The sequence below is a fragment of the Salvelinus alpinus genome, chromosome 30, assembly GCF_045679555.1.
Source record: "Salvelinus alpinus chromosome 30, SLU_Salpinus.1, whole genome shotgun sequence".
NCBI classification, from domain to species: domain Eukaryota; kingdom Metazoa; phylum Chordata; class Actinopteri; order Salmoniformes; family Salmonidae; genus Salvelinus; species Salvelinus alpinus.
Window position 1 is genome coordinate 26,711,525 of NC_092115.1, and position 8,917 is coordinate 26,720,441.

An 8,917-nucleotide genomic window follows, 5' to 3' on the forward strand; every position below is an offset into this window, starting at 1 on the left:
ACCTATCATAGGGTGTGTTCTTGCCTTGAGCTGTGAAACTGGTCATGCGACTTCCATACCTGATCTAGATTATGTTCTTTGAAATTGTCATGGCCTGCCAGAACTGTACCTATCATGTACTGAGAAGGGTCTGTGGGAAAATATTTCATATTTTCATATTTCAGCCAAGTAAAATGACAGCAGACAAAAAAATATGAAGTAATGTATTAATTCAAAGACATTTAATGCATTGCAAAATGCAAATATCAACATTTATTTGTATCTATACAATATACCTGCACCAATTTAGAGCATATGAAATCTTTCTCTACTTCGCTGCTTTTCAAATCAGAACAGGAATATATTCTACCACTCAAACGGTGCAGCTGTTTTAGAACCAGATAACTGCTTTTCTTCCTAACTTCATGAAACAGCTGCCGTTTTGATCACTTTCCCAACAAGTTAGACAAAAACTTAAGCCCCGTTTTCACTTGCACTTAAAATTTGAGCTGGGTCAAGTGAAACCCGAGCCAGCACAGCCCAGTTTCACAACATGGCGCCAGCTCGATTAGAATTCGGGTTGGTGACACCGTTACTATGCAACCACCAAGCTGATCACTGCCGGATGCTGACACAATGTTTAGCTAGCTCTGTCAGGTTGGATGGGGAGCGTCGCTGCAAAGCTATTTTCAGGTCTCTCCAGAGATGTTCGATTGGGTTCAAGTCCGGGCTCTGGCTTGGCCACTCAAGGACATTCAGAGACTTGTCCCGAAACTACTCCTGTGTTGTCTTGGCTGTGTGCTTAGGGTTGTTGTCCTGTTGGAAGGTGAACCTTTGTCCCAGTCTGCAGTCCTGAGCGCTCTGGAGCAGGTTTTTATCAAGGATCTCTCTACTTTGCTCCGTACATCTTTGCCTTGATCTTGACGAATCTCCCAGTCCCTGCTTCTGAAAAACATCCGCTCATCATGATGCTGCCAACACCATGCTTGACCGTAAGGATGGTTTGAGGTTTCCTCCAGGCGTGACGCTTATCATTCAGGCCAAAAAGTTAAATCTTGGTTTCATTAGACCAGATATTCTTGTTTCTCATGGTCAGAGTCTTTTGGTGCCTTTTGGGAAACTCCAAGCAGGCTGTCATGTGCCTTTTACTGAGTAGTGGCTTCCGTCTGGCCACTCTACCATAAAGGCCTGATTGGTGGAGTGCTGCAGAGATGGTTGTCCTTCTGGAAGGTTCTCCCATCTCCACAGAGGAACTCTATAGCTCTGTCAAAGTGACCATCGGGTTCTTGGTCACCTCCCTGACCAGATCTGTGCCTCGACACAATCCTGTCTCGGAGCTCTACGGACAATTCCTTCGACTTCATTCCTTGGTTTTTGCTATGACATGCACTTTCAACTGTGGGACCTTATATAGACAGGTGTGTTCCTTTCCAAATCATGGCCAATCAATTGAATTTACCACAGATGGACTCCATCAAGTTGTACAAACATCTCAAGGATGATCAATGGAAACAGGATGCGCCTGAGTTCAATTTCAAGTCTCATAACATAGGGGCTGAATACCTATGTAAATCAGGTATTTTTTGTATTTTTTTAATATAAATGTGCAAAAATGTCTAAAAACACGTTTTTGCTTTGTCATTATGGGGTATTGTGTGTAGATTGTTGAGACATGTTTTAATCCTTTTTAGAATGAGGCTGTAATGTAAACAAACTGTCGAAGTCGAGGGGTCTGAATACTTTCCGATGGCACTGTATACAATGAAACACAGATAAATGACATAAACAATGATAATAACATGCTTTGCAGCACCTTAAGTGAAATTTTTGGCAAAAAGGCAACCTCAACTGCAACATTCATTGAATCATATCAAATAAAATAAAATGTTATTGTCACATGCACCGAATACAACAGGTATTTCACCTTACAGTGAAATGCTTACTTTCAAGCCCTTAACCAACAATGCAGTTTTAAGAGTATTTGTTAAAGTATTTACTCAAATAAAATTTTGTAAAAAATAAATAAAAAATGTAAATAGAAAAAAGAAAATAGAAAAATAACTAATAATTAAAGGGCAACAATAAAATAACAGAAGCAAGGCTATATACAGGAGGGACCGGTACAGAGTCAATATGCGAGGTCACAGGTTAGTCGAGGTAATTGAGGTAATATGTACATGTAAGTAGAGGTAAAGTGACTATGCAAATAGTCCGGGTAGCCATTTGATTAGCTGTTCATGAGTCTTACGGCTTGGGGGTAGAAGCTGTTAAGAAGCCTATTGGACCTAGACTTGGAGCTCCGGAACCGCATACCATGCGCTAGCAGAGAGAACCATTTTAGGGCCTTCCTCTGACACCGCCTGGTATAGAGGTCCTGGGTGGCAGGAAGCTTGGCTCCAGTGATGTACTGGGCCGTACGCACTACCCTCTGTAGTGCCTTGTGGTCGGAGGCCAAGCAGTTACCATACCAGGTGGTTATGCAACCAGTCAGGAAGCTCTCAATGGTGCAGCTGTAGAACCGTTTGAGGATCTGAGGACCCATGCCAATTCTTTTCAGTCTCCTGAGGGGGAATAGGCGTTGTTGTGCCCTCGTCACGACTGGCTTGGTGGGTTTGGACCATGATAGTTCGTTGGTGATGTGGACTTGAAGCTCTCAACCTGCTCCATTACAGCCCCTGTCAATGAGAATGGGGGCGTGCTCGGTCCTCCTTTCCTGTAGTCCACAATCATCTCCTTAGTCTTGATCACATTGAGGGAGAGGTTGTTATCCTGGCACCACACTGCCAGGTCTCTGACCTCCTCCCTTTCGGCTGCCTCATCGTTGTCGGTGATCAGGCCTACCACTGATGTGTTGTCTGCAAAATTAATGATGGTGTTGGAGTCGTGTTTGGGCATGCAGTCATGGGTGAACAGGGAGAACAGGAGGGGACTGAGCACGCACCCCTGAGGGGCCCCCGTGTTGAGGATCAGCATGGCAGATGTGTTCTTACCTACACCTACCACCTGGAGGCAGCCCGTCAGGAAGTCCAGGATCCAGTTGCAGAGGGAGGTGTTCTAGAGTTTTTTTTCCTTTGGTTGCACATGTAAAATGCTGGTAGAAATTACGTAAAACAGATTTACGTTTCCCTGCATTAAGTCCCCGGCCACTCTCTGAATGAGAATTTCTTGTTTGCTTATGGCCTTATACAGCTCATTGAATGCGGTCTTAGTGCCAGCATCAGTTTGTGGTGGTAAACAGACAGCTATGAAAAGTATAAATTAAAACTCTCTTGGTAAATAGTGTGGTCTACAGCTTATCATGAGATTCTCTACCTTAAGCGAGAAAAACCTTGAGACTTCCTTATTATTCGATTTCGTTCACCATCTGTTATTTACAAATAGACACAGACCGCCACCCCGTCTTACCGGAGGCAGCTGTTCTATCTTGCCGATGCACCGTAAACCCAGCCAGCTGTATGTTATCCATCTCGTCGTTAAACCATGACTCGGTGAAACGTAAGATATTACAATTTTTAAATGTCCCGTCGGTAGGATAGTCTTGATCGGAGCTCATCCATTTTATTATCCAGTGATTGCACGTTGGCTAATAGGACTGATGTTAGAAGCGGATTACGCATTCGCCCTCGGATCCTTACAAGGCACCCCGACCTACGTCCCATATATCTCCGTCTCTTCTTCATGCGAATGACGGGGATTTTGGGCCTTTACGTGTGTCTGAAGTAAATCCTTTGCGTCTGAATCCTTAAAGAATTAATCTTTGTCCAGTACGAGGTGAGTAATCGCTGTCCTGATATCCAGAAGCTCTTTTCGGTCATAAGAGACGGTGGCAGAAACATTATGTACAAAATAAGTTACAAATAACGCAAAAAAACACACAATAACACAATTGGTTAGGAGCCTGTAAAACGGCAGCCATCTCCTCCAGCGCCATCTCTATGGCTCATTCGTCAAAAAAAACACTGATATTGCCAATTACTGTAATGATTTTTTCATTGGCAAGATTAGCAAATTTAGGCATGACATGCCAGCAACAAACGCTGATACTACACATCCAAGTATAACTGATTAAATGATGAAAGACAAGCATTGTAATTTTGGATTCCATAAAATGTGGAAGAAGTGAAAAAAATGTGTCTATCAACAATGACAAGCCACCGGGGTCTGAGGATAATAGCGGATGATATTGCCACTCCTATTTGCCATGTCTTTAATCTAAACCTACTAGAAAGTGTGTGCCCTCAGGACTAGAGGGAAACAAAAGTAATTCCGCTTCCTAAGAATAGTAAAGCCCCCTTTACTGGCTTAAACAGCCGACCAATCAGCCTGTTACCAACCCTTAGTAAACCTTTTGGGAAAAGTGTGTTTGACCAGATGCAATGCTATTTTACTGTAAACAAATTGACATCAGACTTTCAGCACACTTATAGGGAAGGACATTCAACAAATACGGCACTTACACAAATTACTGATGATTGGCTGAGAGAAATTGTGGGAGCTGTTTCGTTAGACTTCAGTGCAGCTTTTGAGATTATCGATCATAGTCTGCTGATGGAAAAACGTGTGTGTTATGGCTTTATACCCCCTGCAATATTGTGGATAAAGAGTTACCTGTCTAACAGAACACAGAGGGTGTTCTTTAACCTTTTCACGTTTGAGTTCCAAATGTCTCTAACGGTTGCCACAGCGTGAGTTTTTTTATGTGTATGATGTCAGAATGCACTCACTGTTCCAAAATGTGATTGTTACTCAACACGACAGTTAACCTGCGCTGCCCTCAAACCAAGGAACTCTGCCTGCTAATTGTCTATAGGCTCTGTTTCAACTTGTCCATTTAACATTTTTTTGAACAACTTGTATTTTCTAACGACAGTTTGAATTGAGGTGTGATCCGCCTCCTCATTTCACTGTTGCGGACAATTTATGTTTGAGGCTTTACTGAGCCGGACATACTTCTCTCTTCAACGAGAGACCAAGCACTTCCCCAGTGTTTCCCCAGATCAAGTATGAAGACATTGCACATCTCTAGTCAGAACTTGCACAAACTTTTTTTTATTTTCTGTATATCATGTTGTTTCTACTGTAGCATACTGTACGTATGTATGGAGCATAATGTATTTCAAATCAAATCAAATTGTATTGGTCACATACATATGGTTAGCAGATGTTATTGCAAGTGTAGTGAAATGCTTGTGCTTCTAGTTCCGACAGTGCAGTAATTTCTGACAAGTAATCTAATCTAGTAATCTAACAATTCCACAACAACTACCTAATACACACAAATCTAAGTATAGGGATGGAGTAAGAATATATACATATAAATATATGGATGAGCAATGACAGAGCGGCATAGTCAAGATGCAATAGATGTTATAAAATACAGTATGAGATGAGTAATGCAAGATACATAAACACTATTAAAGTGGCACTATTAAAGTGACTAGTGATCCATTTATTAAAGTGGCCAATGATTTCAAGTCTGTATGTAGGCAGCAGTCTCACTGTGTTAGTGATGGCTGTTTAAGTCTGATGGCCTTTAGATAGAAGCTGATTTTCAGTCTCGGTCCCAGCTTTGATGCACCTGTACTAACCTCGCCTTCTGGATGGTAGTGGGGTGAACAGGCAGTGGCTCGGGTGGTTGTTGTCCTTGATGATCTTTTTGGTCTTCCTGTGACAGCGGGTGCTGTAGGTGTCCTGGAGGGCAGGTAGTTTGCCGCCAGTGATGCATTGTGCAGACCGAACCACCCTCTGGAGAGCCTTGCAGTTGTGGGCAGTGCAGTGTACTTACCAGGTGGTGATACTGGCCGACAGGATGCTCTCAATTGTGCATCTGTAAAAGTTTGTGAGGGTTTTAGGTGACAAGACAAATTTATTCATCCTCCTGAGGTTGAAGAGGTGCTGTTGCGCCTTCTTCACCACACTGTCTGTGTTGGTGGACCATTTCAGTTTGTCTGTGATGTGTACACCGAGGAACTTAAAACTTTCCACCTTCTCCACTGCTTTCCCGTCGATGTGGATAGGTGGGTGCTCCCTCTGCTGTTTCCTGACATCCACGATCATTTACTGCTTTATTCACGTTTTCAAGTACTGGTGCCAATTCATGCATTCCGATTCTTGCATAGATTGTAATCTTTTCTGAGATTGTACTGATTATGATGAGCTATTGCTGAGCTATTTTCCAGCTATGTGTGGTGCCATGTTTGTTGACATCATACAATGCATTCTGGTTGTCATGTAAGTGTCTGTCAGACCAAAGATGTTATAACAAGGGATAGTTCACTCGACTGACATATGGTGCTTTCAAGACAACTGGGAACTGTGAAAAATACGAGGCCAAATCATGACTACATGACTACTCCTCCTCTGTTCCTCTGGTGATGTAGAGTTAAATCCAGGCCCTGCAGTGCCTAGCTCCACTCCTATTCCCCAGGCGCTCTCTTTTGATGACTTCTGTAACCGTAATAGCCTTGTTTTCATGCATGTTAACATTAGAAGCCTCCTCCCTAAGTTTGTTTTATTCACTGCTTTAGCACACTCTGCCAACCCGGATGTTTTAGCCGTGTCTGAATCCTGGCTTAGGAAGACCACCAAAAATTCTGACATTTTCATCCCTAACTACAACATTTTCAGACAAGATAGAACGGCCAAAGGGGGCGGTGTTGCAATCTACTGCAAAGATAGCCTGCAGAGTTCTGTCCTACTATCCAGGTCTGTTCCCAAACAATTTGAACTTCTACTTTTAAAAATCCACCTCTCTAAAAACAAGTCTCTCACCGTTGCCGCCTGCTATAGACCACCCTCTGCCCCCAGCTGTGCTTTGGACACCATATGTGAACTGATTGCCCCCCATCTATCTTCAGAGCTCGTGCTGCTAGGCGACCTAAACTGGAACATGCTTAACACCCCAGCCATCCTACAATCTAAGCTTGATTCCCTCCATCTCACACAAATTATCAATGAACCTACCAGGTACCACCCCAAAGTGCCTGTAAACACGGGCGCCCTCATAGATATCATCCTAACCACCTTGCCCTCTAAATACACCTCTGCTGTTTTCAACCAAGATCTCAGCGATCACTGCCTCATTGCCGGCATCCATAATGGGTCAGCGGTCAAACGACCTCCACTCATCACTGTCAAACGCTCCCTGAAACACTTCAGCGAGCAGGCCTTTCTAATCGACCTGGCCGGGGTATCCTGGAAGGATATTGATCTCATCCCGTCAGTAGAGGATGCCTGGTTATTTTTTTTAAATGCCTTCCTCACCATCTTAAATAAGCATGCCCCATTCAAGAAATTTAGAACCAGGAAGAGATATAGCCCTTTGTTCTCTCCAGACCTGACTGCCCTTAACCAACACAAAAACATCCTATGGCGTTCTGCATTAGCATCGAACAGCCCCCGTGATATGCAACTTTTCAGGGAAGCTAGAAACCAATATACACAGGCAGTTAGAAAAGCCAAGGCTAGCTTATTCAACCAGAAATTTGCGTCCTGCAACACAAACCCAAAAAAGTTCTGGGACACTGTAAAGTCCATGGAGAATAAGAACATCTCATCCCAGCAGCCCACTGCACTGAAGATAGGAAACACTGTCACCACCGACAAATCCACTATAATTGAGAATTTCAATAAGCATTTTTCTACGGCTGGCCATGCTTTCCACCTGGCTACCCCTACCCCGGTCAACAGCACTGCACCCCCCACAGCTACTCGCCCAAGCCTTCCCCATTTCTCCTTCTCACAAATCCAGTCAATTGATGTTCTGAAAGAGCTGCAAAATCTGGACCCCTACAAATCAGCCAGCTAGATAATCTGGACCCTTTCTTTCTAAAATTATCTGCTGAAATTGTTGCCACCCCTATTACTAGCCTGTTCAACCTCTCTTTCGTGTCGTCTGAGATTCCCAAAGATTGGAAACCAGCTGCAGTCATCCCCCTCTTCAAAGGGGGGGGACACTCTTGACCCAAACTACTACAGGGTCAAGAGTGTTTCTAAGGTCTTCGAAAGCCAAGTCAACAAACAGATTACCGACCATTTCGAATCCCACCATACCTTCTCCGCTATGCAATCTGGTTTCAGAGCTGGTCATGGGTGCACCTCAGCCACGCTCAAGGTCCTAAACGATATCTTAACCGCCATCGATAAGAAACAATACTGTGCAGCGTATTCATTGACCTGGCCAAGGCTTTCGACTCTGTCAATCACCACATCCTCATCGACAGACTCGACAGCCTTGCTTTCTCAAATGATTGCCTCGCCTGGTTCACCAACTACTACTCTGATAGAGTTCAGTGTGTCAAATCAGAGCATCTGTTGTCCGGGCCTCTGGCAGTCTCTATGGGGGTGCCACAGGGTTCAATTCTTGGACCGACTCTCTTCTCTGTATACATCAATGATGTCGCTCTTGCTGCTGGTGAGTCGCTAATCCACCTCTACGCAGACGACACCATTCTGTATACGTCTGGCCCTTCTTTGGACACTGTGTTAACAACCCTCCAGGCGAGCTTCAATGCCATACAACTCTCCTTCCGTGGCCTCCAATTGCTCTTAAATACAAGTAAAACTAAATGCATGCTCTTCAACCGATCGCTGCCTGCACCTGCCCGCCTGTCCAACATCACTACTCTGGACGGCTCTGACTTAGAATATGTGGACAACTACAAATACCTAGGTGTCTGGTTAGACTGTAAACTCTCCTTCCAGACTCACATCAAACATCTCCAATCCAAAGTTAAATCTAGAATTGGCTTCCTATTCCGCAACAAAGCATCTTTCACTCATGCTGCCAAACATACCCTTGTAAAACTGACCATCCTACCAATCCTCGACTTCGGTGATGTCATTTACAAAATAGCCTCCAATACCCCACTCAATAAATTGGATGCAGTCTATCACAGTGCCATCCATTTTGTCACCAAAGCCCCATATACTACCCACC